The sequence below is a fragment of the Carex rostrata genome, chromosome 34 (genome assembly GCF_964058835.1).
Source record: "Carex rostrata chromosome 34, lpCarRost1.2, whole genome shotgun sequence".
Lineage (NCBI taxonomy): Eukaryota > Viridiplantae > Streptophyta > Magnoliopsida > Poales > Cyperaceae > Carex > Carex rostrata.
The window spans coordinates 2,447,660-2,460,296 of NC_135951.1; the positions used below are offsets into that span (position 1 = coordinate 2,447,660).

General features: G+C 34.0%; 2 long non-coding RNA genes across 2 annotated transcripts; one reads left to right on the plus strand and one right to left on the minus strand.

The window, feature by feature from the left end:
• The first annotated feature begins 1,897 nt into the window (after positions 1-1,897).
• Positions 1,898-2,975, plus strand: LOC144548913 (uncharacterized). The gene is made up of 2 exons (XR_013509497.1): positions 1,898-2,358; positions 2,609-2,975. It is a non-coding gene; the product is annotated as an uncharacterized LOC144548913 (long non-coding RNA).
• A 4,900-nt stretch (positions 2,976-7,875) lies between these two features.
• Positions 7,876-8,875, minus strand: LOC144548911 (uncharacterized). The gene is made up of 2 exons (XR_013509495.1): positions 8,585-8,875; positions 7,876-8,332 (listed from the first exon to the last, which is right to left on the minus strand). It is a non-coding gene; the product is annotated as an uncharacterized LOC144548911 (long non-coding RNA).
• Between the last annotated feature and the right edge of the window lie 3,762 nt (positions 8,876-12,637).

The window sequence follows — 12,637 nt, forward strand, 5'->3', positions numbered from 1 at the left end:
CATTTAGGCTGTACAATATCTTAGTTTTGGGAACACATAAAGAATATGTTTGAACTTTTTATAGTTTGAAAGCGTGATTTTTGTTGCATTAAGTAAATGAAGAAATTGAATTCCCCTTATGAAAACTGCAGGTACTTGCTATAATAAAAAATGTTATTACAAACACACTTAATTTTGGATCTACTTATTCAATTATATATGTTTATATTTCATGTTTTATTAAATTTTAAAGTTTCTTAATTGTTAATTAACGGATAGAACTTACAAATTACTCCGTTAATCTTCGTGTGGAAGTGGATCTTATAAGGGTAGCAGTATTACTGGTTTTGCAAGAAATCACAGGCCAAAACCGGAAGCCTTGCGTTTTCCACGACCTGAAGCCTTCAAGCGTTAACAGAGTATTTCTGGTGCTCTCTATCTTTTCTCTCTTTCTTGGCAGTTACTGTTTTTCGTTATCAGGGAGAATAAAGAGACATAATGATAGGGTTTATATAAAACCAATACATCTCTTCATAAAGGGTCTGCACCCCTTCATAATGGGTTAGCACCTCTTCATAACGGGTCAGGTTTTGGATTCGGGTTTCCCATAACGGGTGTACCAATTAATAAATCCAACATCTCCCACTCGCACAAAATGGGATACCCGCTATAAACTAAGAGAACGTAATCTCTTAACTCTGTTAAAATTCATACAAGGAAATAGGCCGTGACCAACATATTTTAATTTGAGAGCATATGTTGTTATCCAACTGTTAGGTATATATAACAACATCTAAGTAGAGTAAATATGTAATACCCCAGATCATCAAGTCACATTTTTAAGTATTATAGGATCTCTTCTATTTATTAATACAACCATACTTATATATTCACAATTATGTTACATAAACATAATTGGTGCACCAGTGAATATAATCTTATGTAACATTCAAATGATCCTTTTCTTTTATCTAGAATCTCTTCATTCCAAATCAATTGCTATTCAGATATGTTCCATTAGATTGCATCATACATGATCACTGGCGACATTCCAAAATAACTAATTGAAAAGAAACTTCAAGTATTTAGTAAAAAATTGAAGAGTACTATGAGATCCTTTTGATCTTGCAGGTCTCACACAACAAAAAAGAAGAGATCATATCTTCTGTTACCATGTTGGTCAGTTGCACATATGGTATGAAACATATGTTATGGTATTACTCTCCATTTCTTATGGAGCGTATGTCTTAAACTAAAATCCAATACCGTACAAGTGATAGTTCAAATATACACAATATCTAACTTGAGTCCACAACTCTACTTAATATATAAATCCAATAAGTGGCAATCCACTTTTATATGTTTTGTTCTCTCATGGAACATGAGATTTGAAGCTATACGTCATGCCAAATTGTTGTCACAATACATTTTTATCAATTCTTTAAATCCCATGTCTAATAGGAATTACTTGATCCAAGTTAGTTCACTTGCGGTTGATGCCATGGCATGATATTCGGCTTCAGTGCTTGATCATGCTACAACATTTATTTCTTACTTTTCCATGTCACTACATTTCTGCCTACAAATGTGCAAAAAAGGTTGTCGATTTTCTATAGAAGCTTCCGGTCCAATATGCATCAGAATAGCCACATATATCATTAGAATTATTATTTTTCATCCAAATACCCTTACCGGGATTACTTTTTATGTACCTCATAATTATATTTACGGCTTCTGAATGTGGTGTTCTTGGTGAGTTCATTATCTTCACTATTTAATTTGCACTTGTTGTCAACTGGAGTAGAGGCTAGTGCCTGGTTTACATTCTAACTTACCGGTTTCTTTTGATAAATCAAGTGTATATTAAGATATTCTAAATCTTTTAAGAAAAATAATGGTCCAACCATTTTTACTTGCCACCCTACCTGAAAGAGAGAAATGTCTTCATTCAACTATTCCAACAAATTAAGATTGCAATCGTTATCAAACTAGAAAAGATCCTGACTTGTTCATGCATCGCCAAAAAATGAAAAATGCACCATAACTAATGACAAGCGTGCTGAAAAGTTGCATTGACCTGAGGTCAACGGTGAAGATATCATTGTAGAAAGGTCCAGAGGTGCTATATATGTATCTGTATCTTTTTTTTTAATTAATTACAATAGTTGCCTGGGAAAGTCTATATATAGGAATGAATCCTTGAGAGTACCAACTGCATCATAACACAAAGCTGGATAAAGCTGGATAAAATAAACTTCCAAAAAATGTCAACAAGAAAAGCTCTCCCAGTTCTCTGCATTCTCTTCCTATTTTTCACTAGCTCTCTCATATTGCCTTGTACCGATGCTGCTCGAACCCTGGAAGAGAGCAAGGCTCGTAGTAAATAATCTCTCTCTCTCTCTTAATTAATTTCTGGTGTATTCTTTTTTAAATTAAGGAAGTATTCAGGCTTTAATTGACTTATAATTGAATGAAACTTGAACCAGTACCTTTTAATTTGCACCTAATTATTTAAGTGGCAAGTTGAAATTTTTTGTAATAGATAAAGTGAGAGAGATATCTTTCGTAATTCTTTTATTATTAGTAAATTATTAATTGGAAATCTACTTTGTCATCTCCTCATTTTCAGCAATCATCTATCCAACCCCTACGGGATGGCCAGGAGGCAACCCTTACTCTCGACCCTGCAGTCAGTATTATATAAAAGGTTGTCATAGTTCTCCTCCTGATCCTCCTGATGCAAAGCCGTAGAAGAATGATGCCTGGTTACATGAAAGAGTTAATTAGAGCAAGAAGAATGCAACAGTGTATTTATGTACGTGTATAAATAAAAAAGTGAGATTTATGTATGTGCTTGGTTGAAATCCCCAATATGGAGGGGATTTAATATATTAATTAATATTGTAAAGTGTGTGATTCATTGATAGAGTCATATAGGTTTGTGCCAAAAACTAGTGTTCATCTAAATAAATATGCCAAAAACTAGCGTTTATCTACATCCCTTGCATGCAGGAACAAGGACTCTGCTGCAGTAGCCTCACTTGACCCTAATTTTATCATCCCTTAGTAATTATGTTGGTTGAAATAAATAATTGTGAATGATTCTCTACAACACACAGAATTTGAAATAGTTAAAATTACTTAAAACTAATTCTCTATAAAGGTCAGTTCTCCTTTTCTCAATTTATTATGTAAAAACAAATTTTAGTAAACTACAATTCAGTCAATTATTAAATATTAACTTAGCTTCTAGGCTCTGGAAGATCGTTGTTTTATTTCAAAGTTGATCCACTGTGTGATAATTTATTAATTAATTATACTGAGTAATGAAATATAATTAGGGAAAAAAAATGCGGACCAATCCTTTGCCACCCTATCCCTATCCTAAAGAGAGAGAGCAACGCCTTGAGTGAACTAATCCAACAATCTAAAATCTAGCTGTTAATCTACAAAACAACTCCCAAATATACATGATTGACGAAAATAACAACAGGACTTGACAATAGCTCAGTTCATAAAGATACAGTCAAAGTGACCACTCTGCGTTAACCCGGACAATATACAAATTGAAAAAACTGTTAACAAAAAGCATGACAAAATTGATAAAGAGCCTGGACAAAATTGGCTCCAGCAATCAAAAATATTTTCGTTCATTTTTTGTTTCTTTCACTCCTAGAATACTAATTATTAAAAAAATGTTCCTAAGAATAATAGTTGAAATTCCAAATATTTACCTTCATTTTTTTTCTTTCATTTTGTTTTCAACGTTAATAACCCAAGTTGAAATACCAAATAATATTACTAAAATATTAAATTTAATCTGAATTTTTTTTTTTATGTTAATGAAAAGAAATTCAAATTTTCTATAGTACAAAATTATACACCAAGTCTAGCCACAGAAATAACTGAAGATTCTTCGTCCTAACTCAGCCAGGGAATACGCCCTTTCCAAATATTTTTCGAGCACCATTTCCTTCTTCAAAAGATGCAAAATTGAACTTAAATCTTAAATCAATAACAATGATTTTCTTGCTCACAACAGCAAGATACAACAGAAAGCTGAGGCGGGAAACCAAATCAGTCTAGGACAATAATTTTCACTGCCCATGTACTGACTCAAGTGAAATTCGGTTTGACTCGGGGAAACTCGGTCTGACTAGGCCTGACTCAGCATGAAAATCAGATAACTCGGCTGAGTCAAACACTGTTCAATTATTTTTTTATGAAAAACTTGCATTGGCGCGAGACTCGGGTAAAACTCAGATCAGACCCGAGTTGACTCAGCCGAGTCATCTTGGACTCGGCTGAGTTTCCAAACCATGGTGTGGAGAAGACTTTGTACAGTACTCAATGTTTATTTCGTCTTTTCTTTTTATTTTTTTTATTGAACGAGAGTTGATATGAATACTTTAGGTGGAGTGGGGTCAATCATTATTACCTTGTCCAAAGCTCTGTAGTTGTGAAAATGAGAAGTGAGTAAAGAGGAGGAGTGTGTTGAGATCTGAGTGGTAAGGTAAGCTCTTTGAAGTGACGTGTACAATGCTTATTTAACTTGTATTATTTTTTTTTTCTTTTTCACGAGAGTGATTACTTTCAGTGGTAAGGTAAGCTCTTTTTCACGAGAGTGATTACATTTTCACGAGAGCGATTCAACCCGATGCCATTATCTCGATGTAGTACATGTATTTTCAGAATTATATTGTTGCTAAAATATTAAATTCAATTTGAAAGTGGCGTGGAGAAGACTTGATAGTATAGTAGTCAATGGTTAGTTCACTTTTTCTTTTACTTTTCTTTTCTGTTTCACTTTTTCTTGGAAGTGGAATGGAGTACTTTAGGGGGAATGGGGTCACTTTTTCTATCGGGTATAAGAGGCTATTTTTGTAATTTTTTATTACGTAAGGGACTATATTTGTTATTTTTTTATGTAGTATCCGATTAATTCATGTAACCAATAAGACATTTGAACCCAAAAGCCCAAAAGCTAAGGAAATTATTTCCATTGCTTACAAATATCGTTTGTACCTATGTAATAAGAATGAACAAAAGATGTCGCTCTTTCGTCCAGAGAGCAAAAAAGAGGAAAAAAAATGGTGATTTAACCTAGCCGCCTCATTTCTCTACTCCATTTCATTCCTCTTATTTTCTTCTAGATCTCAATCTGACACATTAATATACTCTCCTCTCTCATCTCTATCTCCTGGAGTGGAGAAGAAAATGAGAGAGAGGGGAAGGAGCCGAGTCAAGCGGAAAAAGAGTGCGGTATCATCGGAGCTTGGAGTGTATAGTCTTTAATCATTTCGATCGGAGCGAAGCGGTAAGTTGATCCAATTGTCAAAGCACCGCGGTGAGTAGATCCGACTGTTGGAGCGCTAGAGTGAGTAGATCCGGCCGTTAGAGTGCAGCGATGAGTAGATTCGGCCATCGGAGAGCGACGGTGAGTAGATCCGGTCATTGGAGCGTCGCGGTGAGTAGATCCGGCCGTCGGAGCACCATGGTAAGTAGATCGAACCGTCGGAGTGTGGCGGTGAGTGTCAAAGCGCAATGGTGAGTAGTTCGGATCGTCGAAGTGCAGCGGCTATCGAACGAAAATAAATCCAATCGTGGAGAGGGTTAGAGAATGATGTATTAGGGTATTTAAGAATGTAAATAGGTAGGATTAGATGATAAGAGTAGATTAGATTAATTAATGAGAATAAATGAGTTTAGATTTAGTAATTAGAGTTATTTGACTCGTTGTAAATACGTTTTTTATCAATAAAATTGTTAGTTGGCATTTAAAGCCACTAACTTTCAAAAAAAAAAAAAAGAATGAACAAAAGATTTAGGATTTTTTGAAATAAATTAGAAAATAATTGCAAGTATTAACATAAAATGGGTATGTCAACTTTGTCTTTATTATCATTAACAAACTTTATTTTAAATGGATGTAGGCATCATCAACCAAATTGGACAGGAAAAGTTGAAAGATTATGATTTTTGTTGGTGATCCATTTACTAAAGTTCTAGGCATCATCAACCAACTTTATCGTTTGTGGATTGCACGATCATCTATTATCATATTATTATCTTTTCAACAATTCGAGGAGCTACTTTTATTATTCGCTTTATTAGGCCTGAAAATGAATCCGGTAAACTCCATCCGAATCTGTTCCGTATAAGAATCCAAATATGGATAAACGCAATTGATAATTTTTTGATTCTTAATTCGGATATTTATTAAATAGAGAAATTAATCCGAATTCTATTAGAGATAAAGAGAACAGATATACGGACCTAAAATGAAGCAGTTACCTAACCCAAATCCGCTTTTCTTATCAAAACCAGTGTTTTTCTTACAAAGACCTGCCTTGGACTTTAATACCCCATTGTGCGACTAACTTAAGATTCTGGACCGGAGCAATTTTTTTTTTTTTTGGCATTACTAAAAACAAGTATGTTTTGATTATAATATATGTATTATATTATATAAATGAATTATTCATATAACTTAATTATTCAAAAATTATTCGCTTTATATCCATATTCGTAGATTACCCACTCCCTATCCGTATTTGTTGAAGGTAGATTTGATTTTAAATATTTACATCTTTTTACTATATGTCTTCGTATTTGAATGGTGAAACAAATTTGGTATCATTTAGCATTATCCACTCCATCATTTCACATCCCAATACAAGTAAATGTATTAACTAACTGAGTAAGCCATAAAAACAATTAACACCAAAGATTTATCACTACACTTCATGATCACATTTTCCAAGTTTATTATAGTCCCTAATTTGAACTTACAATTAGAGATAGGTCTACTCAAAATATGCACCTACATCTACACCGCTTTTATTATCACAGCGGCAAATGTTTCCCTACAAAGATAACTTCATGATCACATTACCCAAGTTCATTATAGTCCCTAATTTGAACCTACAAAGATAAGTCTATGCAAAATATGCACCTATGTCTAACAAGACATGTCGCGTTCTTAGCTATGTGTGCCGGTAGATATATTTGGCACGCCATGCTTTGGCAATACATTGGTTAAGAGGTATAAGCAGATTGGATACGGACAGATAAAAGCTAAATCGTATCCATATCTACTTTAAATTAATTGCAATAATTGCCTTGAAAAGTCTATATATAGAAATGAATCCTTGGAGGGTACCAGCTGCATCATAAACAAAGCATGATAAAATAAATTCCAAAAATGTTAAAAACAAAAGCTAAGAACAAATTTAAGTAAAATAAATCATTAAATTTTGATTGTATGAACTTTTGGCTGGATCCAAATTTAATTCTAAATTGAACACCATCTGCTAATTTATTAATTATACTGAGTCATCAAATATAATTAAGGGAATAAATGATCATGCTTAGTGGCTAAGATTCTCATCCTACTTTTTGAGAATAAAATGCCCTTGCCACCCCATCTCTATCCCAAAAAGAGAGAGCAACGACTTGAGTCAACTAATCCAACAATCTTAAATCTCTCTGTTCATCTACAAAACAATCAAATAAAGTACATCGGTTTGAATGGTTTGAATTAGGGATAGAGATAGGGTGACAAGGAATTGGTCTGCGTTTTTTTTTCTCAAAAATTAGTTTAAGAATCTGAGCCTTTGAGCATGATCATTTTTTTTCCTCAATTATATTATACGACTCAGTATAATTAATAAATTAGTAAACAGTGGGTCAACTTTAAAATAAATATGGATCTAGACAGTAGTTAATATTTTAATATTTAATGAATTTTAGTTGACTTAAATTTGTTTTGAAATTATAAATTGAGAAACAGGGGAACAGACCATTGTAGAGAATCAGTTTTAAATAATATATACTATTTCAAAATTCTGTGTGTTGTAGAGAATCATTCACAGAGGTCAGCTACAGCAGAGTCTATGATACTTCACAATTATTTATTTCAACCAAAATAATTACTTAAGGATAATAAAATTAGTGTCAAGTGGGGTTGCTTGACAGCTCTCCTTGTTACAGCATGCAAGTCTATATAACTCTATTAATTAATTACATGTACACTACTTTTTGGCACAAATATAATCTATATAAGTCTATTTTTTAATTGCACACTTTACAACATTAATATATAAAATTCACTCCTTATTTGGGATTTCCACCGATCACATATATAAACCACACTTATTATTTATACATGTATACATAATACGTTGTTGCATTCTTCTTGCTCTGACTCCTTCATGTAACCAGACATCATTCTTCTATGGCTTTTCTTCAGGAGGAGTCGAAGGTTTTGGACAATGATACTTAGTGCAGGGTCTAGTGTAAGGCCCGCCTTTGGGTAAAGGCTTATTTGGATTTAATGCCCCCCCAGGAATTACTGAAAATGAGGAGATGACAAAGTAGATTTCCAATTTAAAATTGACAAATGAAAGAAATACAGAAGAAATCTTTGTCACTTTATCTATTACTAGAAATTTCAACTTTCCATCATTTAAAAGATAACTCTATCAAACTCTTTTTCTTGTGCTGGTTCTAGTTTCATTGAATTATCATGTAAATTAAAATCTGAATACTTCCTTAAGAAAAAAGAATACAATAGCTATTAATTAAGATAGAGAGAGAGATTTACAACCAGCCTTGCTCTCTTCCAGGATTCGAGCAGCCTCGGTACAAGACAATAGGAGAGAGCTAGTGAAAAATAGGAAGAGAATGCAGAGAACTGGGAGAGCTTTTGTTGTTGGCATTTTGGAAATTTATTTTATTTGCTTTGTTTTATGATGCAGCTGGTACCCTCCAAGGATTCATTCCTATATATAGACTTCCCAAGGCTATTATTACAATTAATTAAAAATATATATGGATACGATTCAGCAATTATCTCTTCCATTGACCTCAGGTCAATGCAACTTTTCAGCACACTTGTCGTTAGTTATGGTGCACTTTTTCAATTTTTGGCAATGCATGTACAAGTCAGGACCATTCATAGTTTGACAACGATCGTGGTTTTAATTTGTTGCAATAGTTCCTTGAAGATATTTTTCATATTTCTGGTTGGACCATTCTTCAGTGTTTATCTCTAAGCCACTGCGGGTCAGCTGGACCGGACCCATTGGTGCACCCAACCCAACCCATTGGGCCAGCTCAAATTAATTTATACTTTTATTTGTACCAAGTCTTTCATCTATACAACCAATTACTTGAGTAAAGTTTCCACAAATCTTTGGTTTCCGATTTTAATTTGTTTATTGCACGACATTCTTTTTGCATCGTATCTGGTCGATCATCTGTTTTTTCACTTATTTTTTTCGTTTTCATTGAATAGTGTCTATTATACTCTGTCGATCTCAGTCAAAATGAATCATGAGGTGCACTGGAATAGTGTCTATTTCCCTTTTACGCTTCATTCTATACGTTAGACCTCTAGTCAGTCAAAATGAATCATGAGGTGCCTTTAGGTCTACTTACTTAGACATGATCTGTTTTCTACAAATTAATAGTCCAAGAAAAAAATAGTCAATGCATTATTTTTTGTTCCTTTTCTCGGATTTCAAAATGCCCGTGGTTAATTAATCAATCCATTAATCCAACTAAATTCTATGCTAGTCAGGGAATTTTCCAATCAAATTTGAATCATATTGTGTTGTGCACTTTTACAAACATTGTACAACGAAAATAAATTCAAACTCTCATTAAAACATAGCTAAATATGATCCACAAACTTCTTTTAGTTACCACTCTAATAAATTGAAATTAAATGATTACCATCGGGTTCATCAGATTTTAATTTCTACCACCCTCGCAGACTGGATCCGCGCACGGATCTCAATCGGTTCGCAGACCCAGTCTGCGCACTGAATCCGTCCTCTTAATTGAAATGTATATTATATACCTAATTATTCTATCAAATTGATGGTTTTCATTGATCAAAATCCAATCATTTCTGATTTGAAATAAGAAGCAATTCTCCAAACCGTATCGATGGAAAAGATATCGCACACAAAGAAAGTAAACGAAAGGGTAAACTACCCAAAAGTCAGGTTTTTGTTTTCAATAGAGAAAAAAGCTCATTGAAGATATTATAAAATGTATTTCTGTATTAGTTTGGTGGTATTGAAAAAATAATAATTTGAAACTCATTTTCTTAAATAAAAAATATATCATGTTACATTGTTTGTACATAGTAGAAGATAAATGAATATATGTTAAGTTTTTTAATCATTATTGATTGTATCTCAGACAAAATAATAAGAAACTATTAATAAGAAAGAATTTAATGTTGTCTTCAAAATAGAAACAATATCAATGTCCCCACTTTTTACTTACATTATACACCACAGATATATAAATCTTAAAATTAATGTATCTTAGACGTAATAACAAATAATTAAAAATGCATACATGAATATCTCATGAAAATTTAAATCACTTAATATAAATTAATTTAATGCACATTATATCCAAGAATAGTCATTATTTCTCATGTCATTTTATTGAACAATATGACGACACATCAAAATACACTTTCAGATTGAATTTAATATTTAATTAATATTATTTGGAATTTCAAATTGAGTTATTAGAGGTGAAAAAAAAATCATGTCCTACTTGGAGATAGTGCCATCATATTACATTTTAGTATTAATCAATTTAGGACGATTTTTTTATTAATTAATTAGTAGTCTACGAATGAAAGAAAAAAAAAATTAAGGCAAATATTTTTGATATTGCTGGAGGCAATTTTGTCCAAGCTCTTCATCAATTGACCTATGTCATGTTACTTACGAGCATTTTTTCTTTATCAATTGACCTATATATGAAATTAAATTTGTAATTCGTGTTAATGCAAAGTATGATTCATACTTGTAAACGAGTTCGTGATACAATTATTTCTGAAATTGTATTGTTTGTACTCGGGAAAAAAAAATATTTTGGGTAGCTTCGTGTACTAAATTAAGCAACTTTTCTCGTACGGTGGATTCAATCAATTTTCCTTATCTACCAAAAATAAATCATTTTAATAACCAAATAATACAAAAATATAGCGTTTTTTGGGTCACGGGTCAAGTTAACGGATCCATATCCTCCCAGGTACCCGACCCAACATAATTGAAACAGACGGCCCAGATTTATTCTCAGACGGTCCTTGCTCGGGATGGCATGCATAAGGGGACAGTATTATTTGTGCTTTGAGATTCGTGTCAAGTTAAAAAGAACAATATTGGACTGTCCGATTCAATTGTACTCAATCCGGTAACCTGAGGGGATGTGAATTCCAAGTTAACCAACCACCCACTAGACAAGTCACGAAAAGCAAGCGTTTAATAAATGAGAAAAGTTTCTATCCACCTCTATTTGTCCATGATTTCTCCCCGTACAAATTTCTATCCACCTCTAGTTTCTGATCCCATCCTCTTTTATTTCCAGCTTTCTCCCCGTACAAATTTCCAATTGGAATCCCTCCACTCCTCTCATCCTAATCGGGCACTGCACCACCGATCGGACCCAGCACCACCGATCGGACCCGGCACCACTGATCGGAGTTCTCTCTCTTTGCCTATCTCGCTAATCCAAGTCACGGAAAGCAAGCGTTTAATAAATATATTATGCGATGAATATTAATAGTGACTTAATTCAGAAATCAGAAACCACATGGAATATAAATTTTTTTATTATAGCTTACCCGTCATCAGATCTGGGGACTCTACTGCTCTTTACTCATTTCTCATTTCCACAACTCAGATCTGAGGCCCCTGCACACACTCCTAATAACTCCCACAGGGGCGTGCTTGTGCCGTTGAGGAGAATCTTGAGAGGCTGATGCAAACTCTAGAGCAGATTAAGGCCACACTCTACGATGCCGAGGAGAGGGAGATCAGAGAGCATTCCATCAAGCTCTGGCTCAAGGAGCTAAAGAAGTTGCTTATGATTCCGAGGATGTTCTCATTTTAATATTTATATGCACATAATACTAACCTCCATCTGCTTTCCCTTGTGAAAACTGGATGCCTCATAAGCATTTCTTGTGTAACCTCGTACCGATACTCGCTGAGTACATCCTCGGCATCATAAGCGACATTCTTCAGCTCCTTAAGCTACAAATTGATGGAGAGGTCTCCGATCTCTCTCTCCTCAGCATTGTACAGCGTGCCTTTGATCTACTTCAGAGTTCTCGTCAGCCTCTCGAAATCCTCCTCAGCAGGATGAGCACATTCTTTTTGTGAGTTATTACAATTTGAAGAAGAGGAAGATGGAGCGCGCGCAGAGGCTGCAATTGAGCGGAGCAATTTGGTGGCTATCAAATTCCCTGCCATTTTGTTCGGTAGATTAATTTCTGTGAAGAGGGAGGAAAGAACCTTATCAGATCTTATTTGTGAAAATGAGGAAAGAGGGAGAAGACTTTGTACAAGTAGTCAATGTTTATTTGACGTTTTGTTTTGTTTTATATTCTATTTAATGAGAGTGGATGGATACTTTAGGTGGAGTGGGGTCACTAATTATTACCTTGTCGACCATTCAAAAAAAAATTATTACCTTGTCGCAAGGAAGCTTTTGGATCAATTGAAGGCGTTCAGAAAACTTAGACAGTACACACAGTAGTCAATTGACGAGGAGAACAGAGCAGGTCCAATGGATATCAGACATACTTTTGGGTCCAATGAGCTTCAAGACCGTCCGATCCGCT